The 19,337-nt window shown below is 36.2% G+C and overlaps 1 long non-coding RNA gene across 1 annotated transcript; it reads right to left on the bottom strand.

Annotated features, from left to right (window-relative positions):
- Window positions 1-14,561: 14,561 nt before the first annotated feature.
- On the bottom strand, window positions 14,562-17,632 carry LOC145121066 (uncharacterized). Its single transcript, XR_013714492.1, has 4 exons — window positions 16,962-17,632; window positions 16,662-16,863; window positions 15,842-16,553; window positions 14,562-15,746 (listed from the first exon to the last, which is right to left on the bottom strand). It is a non-coding gene; the product is annotated as an uncharacterized LOC145121066 (long non-coding RNA).
- Window positions 17,633-19,337: the final 1,705 nt, after the last annotated feature.

The following is a 19,337-nucleotide window of genomic DNA, read 5'->3' as shown; positions in this document are numbered from 1 at the left end:
ATATATATATATATATATATATATATATATATATATATATATATATATATATATATATATATATAAGGGTGTATTTTAAACATTTAAAATACTAGAGTTCTAAAATTTAATTTTTCAAAATTAAACTATTTAATTAAAATTTTTAAACCAAGATTTTCCAAGGATGTATTTTTAAAACTTTTCAAAAATACTAGGTTAAATTTTTAATAATCAAAATAACAAATTAATTTTATCTTTATCATAAAATTTAACCCAATCATGAATTCATGATACGGATACAAATAACTAATTAAAATATCCAGTTTTAAACAATTAAAAATAATTTAAGGTAATTATCTTAATCAATCCATGAGACAATTATCAAAACCAAAAATATTGGATCTGACAGTGCAACTCGTCAAGTTGGGCAATTACCACGTTGAGTTGCATGTTAACCCGTCGAGTTCAAAGATCAACTCGCCGAGTTAGATGAACAGAATGACAATTTTGTTCCCTTCTCCTTTGAACAATTCACAATTAAATAATATTAAATTCAAAACTAATCCTAGGCTCTGATACCACTGATGGATTTTGAGCATAACAACAATTCATATGTGTACATGCACACTTAATACTTTGGATCCAAGTTTTGTCTAATTGATCATGCAAACTTGATCACAAAAGGAGAAACCCAAGGTAGTAACTACTATTTTTGAAATTTTTATAAAACTAGGGTTTGGTTACATACCTTGATTGTTATATATATATTAATAACAAAGATTCCATTGTAGATCTTGAAACTTGAGAACTTAGTGTCACAAGTGTAACACCTCCAATGGCTCACAAACACACAATGCAAGAGAATGATATGCGAGAGGAGGAAGGGATCAAATTTTCGGTTCTTGCTTCTTCTAAAGAGTGGCAAAAAATTATTAGGGTTTAGGACCCTTTATATAGTGCAACAAGGATGCTATGGATAACCCTAATCTCAAATATGGTAATTATCCACCTCCTTTGATTATCCATATATGATAAGATATTCTAGAAATTCCAGAATAATCTTATGCATACACATTAATTTCGTCCACCATCTTCCCTAGGAAGGTTCTGGATCCTTTTGCTCAACTATTGAACAATTATACTTTTATTCCCTGCACTTTTAATTAATTCCTTTAATCCCAAAATTAATTCGAAATTAAGTTCTGATTAAATATTAATTAACAATATGATTACTAATTAATATATTATTTCCATAACATATTAATAAATCATTTATTCCAAATTATTAATCAAATCAATAAATTCTTTCTCTTCCTCAATTAATCATCTTGTCTAGTTGCAAATGTGAAGGCAACCCAAAAGTATTATGCCACTATCAATTCAAGTACATACCAATTATAGTTATGGGCTTAGTCACCTAATCCAACACGTTCGACCCGATAAGGGGAGGTTGGCCGTATTTGATGGTTCGGGGCCGAAAAATTATGTAGGGCTTATGTTGTTATATGTTTTGAAGTCCCAAAATGTATTTTAGTTGTTTCAACCCAATATGTTTTATTTGGTGTACATTTAAGAAATCAGAAAATAGAGAAAGGTGTAGATCCTAGTTCCTCAGTTACGTAGTCACACTAAAGCTTTGTGTCTATTTAGTTTTCAAGATGCATCGACCAACAAAGGGTGCATTTAGTTATAGAAAAACAGATTGTTAACTGGAAAAAATTTCCAAGAAAAATGAGAATTTTTAAAACGGGTTTAGTTCAATTTTTCTAAATGTTTCACGTAATTTTTCATTTTCCAAAATTACAAAGAACTTTGAAAATTTTGGAAAACCGGTAATCATTGTTATCAATATTTTTCTAATTCCAAAAAATTCCAAAAATATAAACACACACCCACCCAATCACACCCCTATCCCCCACAAATACACATACACAACCCCCCCCCCCCCACCACCACCACCATTACCCCTAAAAACACATATACACCCACCCACCCCAACCCTCACAAACGGACACACACACAAATAGATACCCTTATACCCACCCCTACAAACACACACACCTCCCACAAACACATACATACACAACCACCCCGACCCATACCCCACAAACACACTCACCACCAACACTACCCCCATAAAAACATGCACACACACCACTACCATAAATTCTGACCTACCTTCACATCTACCACTACCCCTATCACCGCCACGACGACCATCATCACCACCACCACCGCCACAATCACCATCACCACCCTATCACCACCACTACCACCACTACCACCCCACCACAACCACAACTGTCGCCGTCATCCCTACCACTGCTGCCATCATTGTCATCCATAACACCACTACGACCTCCATCGTCCCCGCCACAACCACCACCGTAATCACCACATCCACCACCACCCCCTCCACCCCACCCACCTACCCCTACCACCATTACCACTTTCTAAAAATGAAAACCAATAGAAAAATACACATCTAAACATGGTTTCTAATTTTCTGAAACCAAAAATGAAAAAGGAAGAAGTTTTAACTAAACGCGTTTTCTAAACATTCCAATGAAAACTGAAACAGAAAACGAAAACTAAAACGCAAAATGGAAAATGGGAAATGAAAAAACCATCGAGTTCTAGTTTTAGTTATATGTTTTCAAGAATCATCGCTAAATAATAATTACCATCCACATTGTAGTCTACATGACCAAGTTCATAATAAATCGAGTTCAAATTTCTATGTTAGGCAAAGGACACTATAGCCACATGTTGTTTTTGATTTGGTCTAATCAGTCTAATCAATCCCTAAACTCTTTTAGTCCTTTTCACCTATAACTACCGGTACAAGCTCACTTCTAACTACTGGTATAAGTGGCTACATGTATATTTTCAGCACTACTGACAGTAATGGATTCGACCAGCTAAGAAAAAACCATTCATAATTATTCTGTTGTTGGTGTTTAAACATGGCTTCTAGTATGCTGCAACAATTTGATCCTTGGTTAGGGCATAAATCCTTCCCGTCATCAGAATGCATCAGTCGATGACTACCAGTGTAGTCCATGTATATCACCAACAAAATGTTCAGCAATGATGAAATGTTGTATAGTCAATAAATACTGAATATGATGATGTGGCATTTCTGATGTATAAGTCATTAGAGAAATAGATAACGAAGTTGACGTGTCTATATCGAAGGTGAAGAACCTTTCATATATCTATATATTTTAATGTGCACATTGAGTTTGTACTTCATGCGTTAGTGACACTATACATTTTGAGTCTGTGATAGCATTACTATATATAGTGCTGTAGTCTTGAGTGTTAGAGAGAGAGAGAGAGACACAGAGAGAGAGATAGAGAGAGTTCTTACATTTCCATATTTATACACTCAAGATAACCTTCTAGGCTAGTTGACCATAAACATAATTATTTACACCTTGTGTTGATAATTACTTAATGCCAATGGTGTCTTGTGCTGAGAATGTACATGTGGCCACTTGTACAGGTAGTTAGAGGTGAAAGGGACTAAAAGAGCAGGTCGTAACTCAACTTATACCCCCACAAAGCAATTAAAAAAGTTTGGCGACTGATTAGACCATATCATAAAACATCGTAGTGCTACAATGTCATTTTCCCTTCTATATTTCCGTTACAAGATTCAAACTAAACTAATTTCTATTTTAGCTCACACCATTCGAAATTCTATAATTAAAACTAATATATATATATATATATATATATATATATATATATATATATATATATATAGAGAGAGAGAGAGAGAGAGAGAGAGAAAGAGAGAGAGAAAGAGAGCTAGGTTCAAATGTGGAATGACATCTATTGTACAGACGTGTTGACAATGTTAATTTGTGAGAATTACAAATAATATATGTTGTTTGATACTGTAAATACGTTCAATCTTACATAATTATTGTCATTATCACGCATTGTCACCAATTAAATATTCTATAAGGTTATTATAGACTTTTTTTTATTATTCTCATTCTGTGAGAATGTTGTCAAGATGTTTATTGAGTCGTATTCTGTAACAATGAAAATGAGTGAAAACGATGCGTGAGAACAAAAATGAATAAGAATTAGTGAGAATGCATGGAAAGGACAATAATTGAGTGAGGTTGAACGTATTTACATTACTAAACAACTCATTCTTTTAGTAATTCTCATAGAATAGCATTGTCCACACATCCCCAAAATAATTGTTCACCCACATTGTAACCTAGCCCTATATATATATATATATATATATATATATATATATATATATATATATATATATATATATATATATATTGTTTTAAAAGGTCTTATTTTTATTTTATCTTGAGCCTTAAATCGTCTTGGAGTGGCCTATGAGAGAGACTTGTTTCTTTGTTGTGATTCTTCTCAACAAACAACAGATAAGAAAACTTTAACATTTGGAAGAGACTAGGGCTGGTCCTGAGGAATTAAATATCCTCAAAGTCACAAGACGAGATAGATAAAAAGGGCCCTTATCGTTATTATAATTTCTTATTTTCAAATAAATATATATATTAATAAAAATTGGGCCCTATACAGCTGCCCACTCTGCCCCCCCCCCCCCCCTCAACGCCCCCATGGAAAGACCCATAAGATCAATATGGCTCTTAAATTGATTGAAAAAGTCACTATGCCCATTTCAAAATTGCATTAATTAACTTGGAGTGACCATTAAAATGAGTTTAGGATTCAAAAACACATTTAGAAAGTTTGCGAGACCATTAAAGTCTTTCCAAAGAGCATCAAGTATACTAGAAAATTTTGAAACCGATAATGTAGCTTAGGTGAGTGCATTGGTTTCTTTTATGAAGATTGAACACAAGAGACCCAACAGCCTTATCATAGGTCTTATATTGTTCAATCCAAACATCAGAGGTAATATGAGAACATGCACGACCATCATAGATAGACTCTGATATGAATCTAAGTACCTGGGAGAAGACCACAACATTGGGCGTTTCTTATTTTTAGGATTTTATGAGTTGTTTAATGACAGAACCATCCACAAATCCTAAATTACTTTTTTCCTTTTAAATCCCTAGTCATAAAAATATGTGAAACCCTACGTTTTCAGTTCTGAGAAATTTAAAACTAATAATAGTTCCAGTTCCATGGTGAATGGATGTAGATAAAGAGAATCATCAAAATCAAAAGTATCATTAGATTTTGTAGTTGGATAAATAAAAGTAGTAACATGTATTTTTAATTAGAAAGTAAAAGATAAGAAAACTCCAATAATGTAGTAGTAAGTTAAGATCAGAGCCAAAAGAATAATGTCACACCCCCAAACCGAAATGGCGTAAACATTCGGAGGTGGAGGATGTCATGTACAATATCACAACAATTGCATAATAGTAATAAAAGTACAACAACCATGTATTGATAAGGTATAAGTTTTTAAATATGTGTTCAAATCTTTGTATATTGACACCAAAATGTATAACAAAAGTTAAAAGACATGAGTCTATGAAGCTCCGTCTTCTCAAAACCCGTGGACACCTGTTTACTGATTTCCTAAGAATACAAGTACTTTTGAAAAGAGTGTCAACAATTAAGTTGGTGAGTTCATAAGCATGATTGTAACTGCAATCTGTTTTCTGTTCCTTGGAAGTATAAGTATGTTTTCCCAGAAAATCCTATATTTTCTGTTGTAATATGTTGTAAACAAAACATGTAAATGTTATTGTACTCTGAGGTAGTAAAATGTAGTATTAGAAAATCCCAGAAAATCCTATATTTTCCGTATTGTAATCTGAACTTTGAAAAGCAATATGTAAGTTCCATAAACTATACCTATTATAGTTTATATGTTTATATTTCACTGAAATGAAAACCTTTGTATCGTTAATAATTCAAGATGTTTAAATTGTAAAATCTATGATACGGTTTTTCCGTGAAATTCAACGTTTATCTCCAAATGGTAGTAAAACAGTTTGCAAAAATTATATTTTTGTTTAACAAATTTTAAATCATTTTATACTTATATAAATATAATATTTATATAATTATGATTAAATAGACAGTCGAATAAATACTTCTACCCTAAGCCCACAACCAAACAAGGAACAGGAAATAAAGCCAAATTATCATTTCTAAGCTGATTGAATCTTAATTATATAATTTATACATCTATAAATATATATTGTGTTTTCGGTGTCAAGTTTATATATAAAGGCAAAAATGTAGGCGGTTTGTATATAAATATAATTAAATCATCTTAAAATGTGTGTCAAGGATAAATGTTTGTAGATTTCGGCCTAGAACTTCAACCGAGAAAGGAGTCGTCGGTCTACTATTCAACTGAAACCTCCTTGATTTCGGTCAAAGTGAAGTTTGTGGTCCAGGAGATTAAGGTCCAAGGCAAATGGCATAATCCGAGGTTTCGGTCCAGGCCGAAAACCATTTTCGGTCCGAGAAGGGATAAGGTTGCGAGGGTTTTCGGTGGGGCTAGATGCGAGATTTCGGTTGAGTGGGAACTAATACAATTTTTGCAACACTTTAATAATAAAGGGTTTATATACATCAAAATTATGAATTTAGCCTTAATAATTTGCAACTCAACAAATTTAACTTTTATTTAGCAACTTTGACTTTTGTTGACATTGGTTGACTTCTGTTGACTTTTAAAGATTTGAAAATGATGGGTTGTCACATTATCCCCCCGTTAGAGGGAATTTTGTCCCAAAATTGTTTCTAAAGTGGTACTCATGAACTATGGAAAAGATGTGGATACTTTTGTTTCATTTGATCTTCCCATTCCCAATTGAATTCAGGTCCCCGCTTTCCATTCCAGCGAACCTTCAGTATTAGTATACGACTTTGTTTTGTTCTTTTCATTTCCCTATACATGACTTCTACTGGTACTTCTACGAAGTGTAGACTCTCGTTTAACTCGATTTCGTCGAGTGGGATTACAAGGGTCTCGTCAGACAGACACTTCTTCAGATTAGAGGCGTGAAAAGTGGGATGAATGTTACTGAGTTCATGCGGTAGTTTGAGTTTATAAGCAACCAGACCAATTTTAGCAAGAATCTAGAATGGTCTGATGTACCTTGTATTTAGTTTTCCACGTTTGCCGAAATGTATCATTCCTTTCCAGGGTGAGACCATTAACAAGACGCGGTCGCCAACATGGAATTCCAAGTGTTTTCGTCGTTTGTCAGCATAACTCTTTTGTCTGTCTCTAGAAGCTTTCAATCATTCTCGGATTTGTACAATCTTTTCTGTGGTTTCTCGAATGATCTCGGGACCGGTTAAAGTACTGTCGGGTACTTGGTTCTTGGCTAGTTGCTTATCACCAACTTCATCCCTACACAGAGGAGATCTGCACGTATGGCCATAGAGGGCTTAAAATGGAGCAACTTTGATGCTAGTGTAATAGCTGTTGTTGTATGAGAATTCAACAAGTGGTAAATGGGTATCCCAAGCTTTATCAAAATCTATCACACAAGCCCTCAACATGTCTTCCATTGTTTGTATGGTTCTCTCACTTTGCCCATCAGTCTGACGATGGTACGCTGTACTCATGTCAAGATTGGTTCCCAAGGACTTTTGCAGTGATTTCCAAAACTGCGAGGTAAATTTACTATGTCGATAAGAGATAATAGATATTGGCACACCATGTAATCGTACTATCTCTCTAATGTACGTCTTTGTTAACTTTTCCATTTCGTCATTTTCTTTTATTGGCAGGAAGTGTGCGGATTTGGTTAATCTGTCAACGATTACCTAAATGGTGCCAGGACCACCCGTTGTCCTGGGTAACTTGATTATAAAACCCACTGTAATCCACTCCCACTTCCACTCAGCTATTTCTGGTTGTTGTAGTAGACCTGAGGGCTTTTGATATTCTACCTTGACTTTGGTGCAAGTCAGACACTTGCCCACATAGGTAGCAATCTCAGCTTTCATGTTCGGCCACCAATAGAGTTTCTTAAGGTCCAGATACATCTTGTCTGAACCTGGATGAACGGAGTATCAAGTTTTATGGGCTTCATTCATGACAACATATCTGTAGCCACCAAACTTCAGTGTCCAGATCCGATTCATGAGATAACGAACTCCGTCACCCTTGATTTCCACGTTCTTTTCCATTCCTTTTAGGGCTTCACCTATCACGTTTTCGGGTTTCAAGGCTTCCAGCTGAGCCTCCTTTATCTGTGTGGACAGGTGGGAATAGATAGTCATAGTTAGAGACTTTACTCGGCGGCCCGAGTATTCTTTTCGACTAAGGGCGCCTGCTAATACATTGGCTTTACCGGGATGATAGCGAATCTCACATTCGTAATCACTCAGTAGCTCTACCCATCGTCATTGCCTCATGTTCAGTTCTTTTTGATCGAAGATATGTTGGAGACTTTTGTGATCCGTAAAGACTGTGTATTTCGTACCATATAGGTAATTCCTCCAGATTAGGGCGAAAACCACTGCCCCTAGTTCGAGGTTGTGTGTGGTATAGTTGACCTCGTGGTTCTTAAGCTGTCTTGAGGCATAGGATATGACATTTCCTCGTTACATAAGAACGCAGCCTAGCCCTTGCATGTACGCGTCACAGTAAACTACAAAATCTTCCGTCCCTTCTGGTAGGGACAAGATCGGTGCATTGAAGAGGGCTTGCTTTAGTGTCTAGAAAGCAGTTTCTTATTTCTCCTCCCTGTTGAGGGTTACACCCTTCTGAGTCAGGGTGGTGAGTGTCTTCACGATCTTTGAGAAGTTTTGAATGAACCTTCTGTAATAGCCAGCGAGACCTAGAAACTGACGAATCTCTGTTGGGGTTCGTAGGGTCGCCCAGTTTTTGATAGCCTTGATCTTGGGGGAATCTACATGTATCCCTTCCATGCTGACTACATGACCTAAGAATTCCAATTTTCGAATCCAAAATTCGCACATAAAGAACTTCGCATACAATTTCTCTGCCCTTAAGGTTTCCAAGACTTGTCGTAAATGTTGACTGTGTTCTTCCTTACTTCGGGAATAGACTATTATATCATCAATGAAAACTATAACGAACTTGTCTAAGTAAGGTCGAAACACACGGTTCATCAGGTCCATGAACAATGCGGTCACATTCGTTAGACAAAAGGGCATCACTACAAATTCATAATGATCATAGCGAGTTCTAAAAGCGGTCTTTGGAATATCAGCCTCCTGGACTCGTAGCTGATGGTATCCTGATCTCAAGTCAATCTTGGGGAAGAAACTTGCCCCTTGAAGTTGATCTAAGAGATCGTCTATTCGTGGTAAAGGGTATCGGTTCTTAATAGTGAGTTTATTCGATTCCCTGTAGTCTATGCACATTCGGAACGATCCATCCTTCTTCTTCACGAACAAGACCGGTGCTCCCCACGGTGATGAGAAGCTCGGTCTAATGAAGCCAGTCCTTAGAAGTTCGTTCAATTGGCTGGATAGTTCCTGCATCTTTGATGGTGCAAGACGATACGGGGATTTAGCTATCGGGGTAGCTCCGGGAATCAAGTCGATTCAGAATTCGACTTGGCATTCAGGAGGAACTCCTGAGAGATCTTCGAGGAAAACATCATGGAACTCACGGACTTTAGGGATATCCTGGATGCTTTTTACTTCTTGTGTCTTATCTACCACGTGAGCTAAAAAGGCACAACAATCTTTGCGAAGATACTTTTGGGCCTTGACGCAAGAAATGATTTGAAGATTCACACCGGGTTTGTTGCCATAGATAACAATGGATTCGTTACTTGGCAGATTAAGACGAATGGCTTTTTCATAACATAGGATATCAGCACGGTGACGGCTTAACCACTCCATGCTGATGATAATGTCAAAGCTTTTAATTGAGACTCGCATAAGGTAAATTTGGAAAGAATGGTTGTTTAGAGTAAGTGTGCATCCTATGTATATGTCATTTGTGCTCTCGGTCTTTTCAGTTTGCCATCTCTACGGTGAATATATCTTTTAATTATTGAGGATTTTTTTTAGTAGATGTTTGAATTTATGGCTCACGAGGCTTTTCTCCACACCACTCTCGAAAAGAATGCAAGTGTAAAAATTGTTGAGAAGAAACGTACCGGTAACCACGGTAGGATCTGCCATCGCTTCTTCGTGGCCAATTGCCAAAATTCTCCCCACACCTCCAGCATTCTTTGCCTTTTGGCAGTCTCACTTGAAAGGCCCGATTTCACCACACTCATAGCAAGCTTGACTTACTCTCGTGGTGGGGACTTGAGAGATGGGTTGTGCTGGTGCTTTACAGAAACGGAAAGTGTGCCCCTTCCTGTTGCAGTTTCTACAGTGCATTTCCCTGCAAACTCCTGTGTGATGGAAGTTGCACTTATTACACTTTGGCAAGGTTCCAGCATAATGACTTGGAGTTACTGGAGTAGCAGAAACAGTGGTAGGAGTAGAAGGAGGAACAGTAGCAGGAACAATAGCAGTGTGTACTGCTACAGTTTGTTGTTTTTTAGAAGGCTCTTGTGATGATTGCCCCTTTCGTTTATTCCAAAACTTCTTTTTTGCTACGTGCTTCTTTGGGATTTTTAGAAATGGCTGGCATGGAGCCTTGACGAACTCCATGATCTACAAGTGTCTGAGCCAGATGCTTGGCACTATCGAAAGCAAGTGGATTAGCAGCAATAACGTTCCCTTGAGTCGGGGAAGTTAACCCCCAGATGTATCTGTCTACCTTCTTACTCTTCGGGGTGACCGTCCCGGGACACAGAAGAGCCAGGTCACTGAATCTGGTAGTATAGGATGCAATATCGGAGTCCTTCATCATCAGACTCCAGAGTTCTTGCTCTAACTTTTGTATTTCGCCTCAGGGACAATATTCTGCCAGCATTAGAACCTTTAAGTCTTCCCAGTTCATAGCATTAGCGACTGGCAGAGATAAAGACATGAGATAGTCGTTGCACCAAGAGAGGGCTCTATCCAAAAAGGTGCATGCTGTAAATTTTACTTTGCTTGCTTTAGGGCATGCACATATTTGAAACACCGGTTCAGTTTTCTCAAACCAGCGTGTCAGAGCAATGACACATCCAGTGCCATCGAAAGATTTGGGTTTAGCATTCGTGAAGTCTTTATAAGAACACTCCCTTGGGTGTCCAAGACTTTCCCTGTGATTTGAGTTGTGAGCACCACTACCAGCTCCACTAGTACCACTCGCGTTAATTTGCGTCATGGCAGCAACCACGACAACGGTTACTACTGCTTGGAAAACAGGAGGATTATACTGTGGAGGTGGTGGCGGCGGTGGAATCGGTAGATTGTTGTTGAAACGTCTATTTGATTTACGTGGTGGCATCTTTTTCTATATGTTTTAAAGAGGAAATAATGATAAGTACTCTATAGTAGTTACAAGTCAGGTGATACTGAACAAGATATATCTTAGTTCTATATGCATCATATCCTGACTTTCATAGTGTTCTGCGATTTACAGTGGAAGTTTACTAATATAAGTAAACAATCGCAAAATTCAATTTTTGAAATTTATAGCAACACTTCTAATGAATTTGAATAATGTAATCCATACCATATCCTCCTATAATCACTTAGTGTATACGAATCATATATAATCAAGACTAAATAGACCTTCGAATAAGTGATCCTACTCTAAGTCCACAACCAAACAACGAATAAGAAATAAAGCTAAATCAAAAATTCTAAGTCTATAAAATCTTAATTGTATACAATTCTTATGTATACACTTAGTAATTATAGATTTACCAATAATGATCCTTTGTTTTTACATGTTTGTTTCTAGTAAGAAAGACCTTCTTGAATATTGTTGTTCCAGTGTTATAGTGTCATAAAATACTCCTATAATATTTTAACTTTATGTTTGGTTCTAGTATTCCTCTTGTATATAGATTTGGTAAGTTTTAGACTTGTTGCAACACCACTATCACTCCCAAACACATGTTGGTCGTATCTCAAATAAATATAGTTGATCAAGCTATAGTTATCCCAGATATGATTACATAACTATCTAGGTTTAACTGTAGTGTCCAACATCTAAATACTTTTGTCTAGTTTTCACTGTTATATTGTTTCTTGTACGTATGCATGTTAGTATACATCTTATAAAAATACTTAGATTTTAAAAGTATACTTTTGGTCAGAGCGCTTTAGCCCCATTGTATTTATTGTTGTATATCTTTAATGGTCTGATATACTTAGTTCACTATAAACAATGCTCTTAAACCAATCTGTCACACCCCCAAACCAGAATGGCGGAAACGTTCGGCGGTGGAGGACGTCACGTACAGTATCACAACAATTGCATAATAGTAGTCAAAGTACAACAACCATATATTGATAAAGTATAAGTTTTTACATATGTGTTCAAATCATTGTATATTGACACGAAAATGTATAACAAAAGTTAAAAGACATGAGTCAGTGAAGCTCCGTCTTCTCAAAACATGTGGATACCTGTTTACTGATTTCCTGATCATACAAGTAGTTTTGAAAAGAGTGTTAACAATTAAGTTGGTGAGTTCATAAGCATGATTGTAACTGAAATCTGTTTTCCGTTCCTTGGAATTGTAAGTATGTTTTCCCAGAAAATCCTATATTTTCTGTTGTAATATGTTGTAAAAAAAACGTGTAAATGTTATTGTACTCTGAGGTAGTAAAATGTAGTATTAGTTCACATAAAACCGTGAAAAGTATGTTTTCTCTATACTGGAATAGTATTCTGTATTTTTGTACCTGCACGAAAACTGTGTATTTGTAAATGTCTTCTTGTACCAGCTATACTTGAAAAATATTGTATTATGGTTTTATTATTAAATAAAACTATGTGAAGTTGTTTACTTATTCATACACTAATCGTATTGTTCAATACCAAATTGTGAGTTATCATAACTATGCTTGATGACCTAAGATGGCTTGAACACGATGTTCTTCAGGCGTCGCAATCGGTACCACATTTGTCACCCCAGGCCTGTCGGCTTAACTGTAGCGAATAGTTAAGGTGCGGGATTGTCAATCCCATATAGATCTATATACAAGTGTCATGCTATCCCTCCAGGAGACTCTGCTTATAATTTTAGGACTTGGTTGGTACTTAAATAAGTACGTGAAATGTGTCTCACAAATGCTATATTGACGGTTACGTGTAGAATAATGAAAAGTTACATTGAAATGGATAAACTGTACGTATATCTCATAAACTATATTAATTATAGTTTATATTTTTGTTTTCCGTAATGTATTCTGAATATGTATAATAGTGCATATGATCCATAAACTATACTTATTATAGTTTATATGTTTGTTTTCCGTATTGTAATCTGAACTTTGAGAAGCAATATGTAAGTTCCATAAACTGTACCTATTATAGTTTATCTGTTTGTGTCCAAATGGTTTTAAAACAGTTTGCAAAAATTATATTTTTGTATAACAAATTTTAAATCATTTTATACTTATATAAATGTAATATTTATATAATTATGATTAAATAGACAGTCTAATAAGTAATTCTACCCCAAGCCCACAACTAAACAAGGAACAGAATATGAAGCCAAATTATCAATTCTAAGCCGATTGAATATTAATTATATAATTTATACATTTATATATATATATATATATATATATATATATATATATATATAAAATAACGGCAAAGATTAATAAATATTGAAAATATTTATATATTAACACAATTTTCTTGTGTTGCACTTATATATATATATATATATATATATATATATATATATATATATATATATATATATATATATATTAAAACATGTATAATTTTAACCGTATCCAAGTTTATATTTACACAATATATCTGGTATTAATTAGATAATCTAGAAACTTTAAAATGTTAATTAACACTAATTAATATAATTTACTTACTAATTGTGAAGAAGTTCTTGAGAATTGATTAGGATTCACAGTGAGTGTTGGTAAGAAGGTGGTTTGAAATTGAGAGAAAGTGTGAAGGATTTTAAAATGTAAATGTGAATTATGAATTGTGTTTTCGGTTTCAAGCTTATATATAAAGGCAAAATGGTAGGTGGTTTGTATATAAATATAATTAAATCATCTTAAAATGTAAGCCAAGGATAAAAGTTTGGAGATTTCGGCCGAGAACTTCAACAAAGAATGGAGTCTTCGGTCAAAGTAAAGTTTGCGGTCCAGGCGATTGCGGTCCGAGGCAAATGTCATAATGCGAGGTTTTGGTCCAGGCCGAAAACCATTTTCGGTCCGAGAAGGTATAAGGTTGCGAGGGTTTTCGGTGGGGCTAGATGTGAGATTTCGGTTGAGTGGGAACTAATCCGATTTTTGCAACACTTTAATAATAAAGGGTTTATATACATCAATATTATTAATTTATCCTTAATAATTTGCAAATCAACAAATTAAACTTTTATTTAGCAACTTTGACTTTTGTTGACATTGGTTGACTTTTGTTGACTTTTACAATTTTGAATATAACGGGTTGTCACAAATATGTTTTCCCAAACAACATATAAGAAACAAAGACAGACACAAATAGTGGTGCAAACAAAAATTAGGATTCCACCAATAAGATTATTGGTCAAAGTCCAATGCAAACAGAACCAGAAGAAGTATTAGAAAAAAGAATCTAACTATACAAAAAAAGTGGCCTCTGGCCAAGGAGTGAAAAATAATGAACATTGATTCTCCACAGCTTGCTACAGACAAGAGATGTAACAAAGACTGACAACATGATATCAGCAACAAGATCACCCATATATCATCCGAAACAAAAATATAGTTAAAAGTAGTAAATAGGTAAATATGTCTTAAATAAGCCAGGAAATGTGTAAAAGAAACAAAGTTACCGCTTTTGAATGGTTCAAGGTGCAGTCGTCATTGTTCTCTAGCAAACATAAAACAATCACGATAGTAAGTCTTCACACACAAATATCAACCACATATCATGATCAGGTCTGGCAAGATCTAACCAAGATTATAGTAAAATATTACATCATAATTGGACAATAAATTGTAAATTAGATAAACAGCTCACAAATCGGAGGAAACACTCTTAGATGTGAACCACAACAGAGTTAGAACAATAAGCACCGCCAACGAACTTTGGATATGATATAGTGTTAAGATTAATTCAAAATTTTATGTTTATGCATGTTTTTTTATTTAGTTTACAATAAATCAAAGATACCAGTGAGTGATTCCCGGTCTTTGGCAACTAGTCAAGTTTCTTTCCTATTTTTCTGCAAAGTTTTAGTTTAAATTTAAAGGCAGATGTACGTAGATGTTAGTCTCGTATGTTTTTTTCATTATCAGTGAATAAAATACATATACATTTGCCTTCTTCCCTGTGTTAATATTTGTCCCTATTTTGTGTAAAGCTTGAATAAGCAGGATTGAAACCAACATTTGGTATCAGAGCAAACCTGGTGTATGCCCAAATATCAACCTCGTGTGATAGAGATTTCACGAAGCAATGGTGAAAAGGATAGACATGTCACACTTCACTATCCAATGTTGTCAAGATCAAATTATGCTCCATGGTCAATCAAGATGAAGGTTTTTATGTAGGCCCAGGATGTTTGGGATGCTTTTGAACCTAGAATAAACACAGTGGTGGAAGTTAAGAAGGATAAAATAGCTTTGGCAGCCATTTATCAAGGAATACCTGAAGACTTACTGTTGTCATTGGCTGAGAAGAAAATAGCCAAAGAAACATGTGATGCTTTGAATACCATGTTAATGGGAGCTACGGAGTGAAGACAACAAGGATTCAAACACTAAAGTTTGAGTTTGAATCATTGAACATGAAAGAATCAGAAGGAGTCGATGAGTTTTGTATGAAAGTAACTCACATAGTAAGTACTATGCGTACCTTGGGGGATACTGTGGATGAATATTATGTGGTGAAGAAGCTACTTAGGGAAGTACCAACCAAGTTCCTTCAGATAGCATCAACACTCGAGCAGTTTGTTGACTTGGATCAGATGGTAGAAGAGGAGATGATTGGGAGGCTTAAGGCCCATGAAGAAAGAATGAAGGGGCATGGTCACACAAATGATCGAAAGCTTATCTTAACCCATCAAGAGTGGACTGAGAGAAATAAGAAGAAAGGAGAAGGTGGTCCTAAATTCGTTCCAAAAGGGAACCAAGGTGGGTTATCACGGGGAAGAGGTAGAGGCCGAAGTAAACGTGGTTCAGGTGGTGGTCGTGGCATAGGTGGTTCTCACTAACAGAAATAAAGAAGTTATAGTTGAAAACACAGTCAAGACAAGAGTAAATACAATGCTACAATTTCCTAGATTTTGGGAATTATGTAGTTGTATGCGAGAATCCTAGGAAGGAGAGAAATTAAGAGAGTAATCTAATTCAAGAAAATACTGATAATGAACCAGCCTTACTGTTATCATCTTTCAATGAAGAAACCGGAGAAGTATTCCTGAATGAAGAGAAGGTAAATCCGAAGTTGAAGCCAAATGAGGATACGGGTTGTGAATCAAACTTGTGGTACCTAGATACAGGGGCCAACAACCACATGACTGGAGAAAGAAGCAAATTCTGGGAACTAGACACATCAATCCAAGGCTCTGTAAAGTTTGGTAACAACTCAAAGGTTAGAATTAAGGGAAGAGGTATGATCATTTTTCAGTGCAAAAATGGTGAGAAAAGAAAACTAAAAGAAGTATACTATATACCTGAGTTGTGTAGCAACATCATAAGCCTTGGCCAACTCTCAAAAGGGGGAGACAAGATCAGGAGCAACAAAAACTTTCTAAGGATTTATGATTCCAAAATAAGATTTCTCATGAAGTTACAATGGTCACCAAATCGTCTCTACAAGACTGAGCTAAAAGAAGTCACCACGAAGTGTCTAGTTGTCGAAATCAGTGACCCAACCTGGTTGTGGCACACAAGGTTAGGTCACGTAAAATTCACCTCCTTGAAATCAATGTTAGAGAAGGGGATGATTGAAGGAATTGCAAAGATGGTTATACCATCCCAGCCATGTGAAGGATGCTTGATTGGGAAACAATCAAGAAAACATTATCCATCTTGTACAGGCTTCAGAGCACAGAAGAGGCTCGAATTGATTCACGGAGACTTGTGCGGTCCAGTCTCACCCCCACACCAGCAGGCAATAGGTAGTTCATGCTCCTTGTTGATAACTACAACATCGTGATGTGGGTATGCCTGCTAAAAACAAAAGATGAAACTTTTCAATTGTTCAAAAATTTTAGAGCTAAAGTGGAGAACGAGACTGGTGAGAAGATCAAAGTCCTAAAAACAGATAGAGGTGGTCAATTCTTGTCAAACCAGTTCACCATTTATTGCAATGAAATGGGACTCGAGAGACACTACACCTCACCATATTCCCCACAGCAGAACGGGGTGGTGGAAAGGTGTAATCGAACTGTGATTGAAATGGTGAGAAGTAACCTGAAGACGATGCAAGTTCCACACACGTTAGGGGGAGAAGCAGTGAGTCATGCCATTTATGTGTTGAATAGGGTAAGTAAAAATGTATTGAAGGATACCACACCCTATGACATGTGGACTGGTCACAAACCACATGCCGGTCACTTGAGGGTGTTTGGATATGTCGCACACACGAAGATTACCAAGAATCACCTGAAGAAGTTAGACGAAAGAAGCAAACATGTTGTACATCTGGGGAGTGAAAAGGGGACGAAAGCGTATAGGTTGTTGGATCCTGATACTGGGTTGATTTATGTAAGCAGAAATGTTGTTTTTGAGGAAGGTAAGGCATAGATGTGGGAAAGAACAACGAAGATCAGTGGAACACCTGGGATAAGTTTCACTATTGAAGGTTTTGATTTCAACGATGAAGGATTCGTCGGTGAAGAAAATGACGATGATGAAGATGGGTCTACCCCAGTCACACCCGATGGCCATCAATCTCCAGTTAATATGGAATGGACCAGTAGTAAGTCTCAGCCCAATTATCAAATGGACCCTCAAACGAGCCCACATGAAAGTCCATCAAACTCGTTGACTCCGTTATACTCACCATCAACACCCAATTCGCTAATTTCACCCAATTCGTCTAGCACCACCTCAAGCTCCACCGATGGTGGTGCCCCTAAGAGATACAAGATTCTCACATATTTGTATGAAGCAACGGAACGTTTGATGATGACTCAAGATAATGAAGAATTAACCACGTACCATGAAGCCAAAAATAAAGCAGAATGGGTCAATGCGTTGATAGAAGAACTGTTACCAATTGAAAAGAATGATACGTGGAATCTGGTCGATTTACCAAAAGGAAGAAGACCAATAGGTCTGAAGTGGGTATTCAAGGTAAAGCGAGACCCAAAAGGAAGCATCTTGAAGCACAAAGCTAGAATCATAGCAAAAGGATACGTTCAAATGGGTAGCGTGTGCATCACCTTGACGTGAAGTCGGCGTTCTTGAATGGGTATTTGGATGAGGAGCTCTATATTTCACAACCTGAAGGCTTCGAGAAGAAGGATGAACCTGGAAAAGTATATAAACTATTAAAAGCCCTATCTGGTTTGAAACATGCTCCTAGAGCTTGGAATTCATGTTTAGACAAGTATCTAAAGAGTTTAGGATTCAAAAGATGTACTCAGAAGTATTTAGTGTATACAAGAACAAAGAATGGAAGTACTCTGATAATTGCAGTATATGTGGATGATTTACTTGTGACAGGTAGCAATCTAGAAAATGTGAAAGAGTTTAAGAAAGAGATGAATGCTAGATTTGAAATGAGTGTCTAAAGCCCCATTCCTGGTACACATCAGTTCATTTAATGTTAATTTTGTAAAAGCTACCAGACGAGTTGGTAGCCCTAACTTGTCGAGTAGATGCCAGATTGGACGCGAGGATTTAAATGGTCTACTCGGCGAGTCGAAGCCTGGACTCGACGAGTAGGTATGTCAGGAGGAAACCCTATTGTCGGGGTTTTGCAGCCTATTTAAGCCACTTAACCCCTTTTGGGCCTCCCTTACCAGCCTCCCTGTCCTCCAAAACCCTAATCCATTGTGAGCTTCATTCTTGAGAGATTATTGAGGTTTTGAGTGTGTTTTTTTGATATAGAAGAGAATTAGAAGAGCTTGGTATTGGATTTGGTGTCTAAGCCCATAACTATAACTGGTCATTTTTGGGTTGCCTTCACCAGTGCAATTTGATAGGATGGACTTTTGAGAATAAGGTTATTTATGCTTTATTAATATATTACAAGTATAAATATATGGGGATTGATTATGTAAATCAATGATTAAAATAGTGTGGCCAATGATCCATGATTATGGGCTAAACTAATCCATGGATAGTCCATGGAGGTTAAACCCATGGAGCATAAGAATGTGGAAAGCAATGGGTTATTA

The sequence above is a fragment of the Lactuca virosa genome, chromosome 6 (genome assembly GCF_052849685.1).
Source record: "Lactuca virosa cultivar CGN04683 chromosome 6, Lactuca_virosa_CGN04683_v6, whole genome shotgun sequence".
NCBI lineage: Eukaryota > Viridiplantae > Streptophyta > Magnoliopsida > Asterales > Asteraceae > Lactuca > Lactuca virosa.
The sequence above is the reverse complement of the archived record's forward strand: the minus strand, read 5'-3'. Positions and strand labels throughout refer to the sequence as shown.